Raw genomic sequence first — 1327 nt, 5'->3', positions numbered from 1 at the left:
TGATGGAAAAGGCTTGCTATTGCTAAACCTATTTCTTCCACCATTATTTTTGAAGCCTTGCTGAGGCTTCTGTTGGTCCTTCCATGAGAGATTAGGATGATTTCTCCATGAAGGATTATAGGTGTTTCCATAGGGTTCTCCCATGTAATTCACCTCTGCCATTGCAGGATTCTCAGGATCATAAGCTTCTTCTTCAGAAGATGCTTCTTTAGTACTATTGGATGCAGCTTGCAATCCATTCAGACTCTGAGAAATCATATTGACTTGCTGAGTCAATATTTTGTTCTGAGCCAATATGGCATTCAGAGCATCAATTTCAAGAACTCCCTTCCTCTGAGGCGTCCCATTACTCACATGATTCCTTTCAGAAGTGTACATGAACTGGTTATTTGCAACCATGTCAATGAGTTCCTGAGCTTCTGCAGGCGTTTTCTTTAGGTGAATGGATCCACCTGCAGAATGGTCCAATGACATCTTAGATAATTCAGACAGACCATCATAGAATATATCCAGGATGGTCCATTCTGAAAGCATGTCAGAAGGACACTTTTTGGTCAGTTACTTGTATCTCTCCCAAGCTTCATAGAGGGATTCACCTTCTTTCTGTCTGAAGGTTTGAACATCCACTCTAAGCTTACTAAGCTTTTGAGGAGGAAAGAACTTTGCCAAGAAGGCATTAACTTGCTTTTCCCAAGAGTTCAGGCTTTCCTTAGGTTGTGAATCCAACCATGTCCTAGCTCTGTCTCTTACAGCAAAAGGGAAGAGCATAAGTCTGTAGACCTCAGGGTCAACCCCATTGGTCTTGACAGTGTCACAGATTTGCAAGAATTTAGCTAAGAACTGATGAGGATCTTCCAATGGAAGTCCATGAAACTTGCAATTCTGTTGCATTAGAGAATAGAAGGAGGAGGTAGAGAGGAGAGTGACGTTGGGATTTTTGCCAGTAAAGAATTTTATAAAAATAGTCGCGTTGTAGATATAGTCTCTAAACCAACAGAAATCCCTTCGTACAAACATTTTGGTTGTCACAAGTAACAAACCCCTAAATAAATTGATAACCGAAGTATTCAAACCTCGGGTCGTCTTCTCAAGGAATTGCAGGGAGGTGTTCTTATTATTGGTTATGAGTCTTGTAAATTGGGGGTTTTGGAAAGAAGGAGCAAGTAATGTAAGATAACAAGTCGTTAAAATAATAAATAACAAAGCTCTTGGCAAGGTATAAGAACTGGAAGTCCTATCCTGGTTATCCTTATCAATTGTGATGAGAATTGGATTTTTCTCCCACTTTGTTAACCTCTAATTATGAAGGTAAGTTAAGTGGATGAAT

The 1327-nt window shown here is 39.8% G+C and overlaps 1 non-coding gene across 1 annotated transcript; it reads left to right on the top strand.

Moving 5' to 3' along the window:
- Nucleotides 1-528: 528 nt before the first annotated feature.
- LOC112760631 (small nucleolar RNA R71) lies at nt 529-636 on the top strand. The gene has a single exon (XR_003181063.1). It is a non-coding gene; the product is annotated as a small nucleolar RNA R71 (small nucleolar RNA).
- The last annotated feature ends 691 nt before the right edge of the window (nt 637-1327 follow it).

The sequence above is a fragment of the Arachis hypogaea genome, chromosome 16 (assembly GCF_003086295.3).
Source record: "Arachis hypogaea cultivar Tifrunner chromosome 16, arahy.Tifrunner.gnm2.J5K5, whole genome shotgun sequence".
Taxonomy (NCBI): Eukaryota; Viridiplantae; Streptophyta; class Magnoliopsida; order Fabales; family Fabaceae; genus Arachis; species Arachis hypogaea.
Note: the sequence above shows the minus strand (reverse complement) of the source record. Positions and strands in the feature narration are given on the sequence as shown.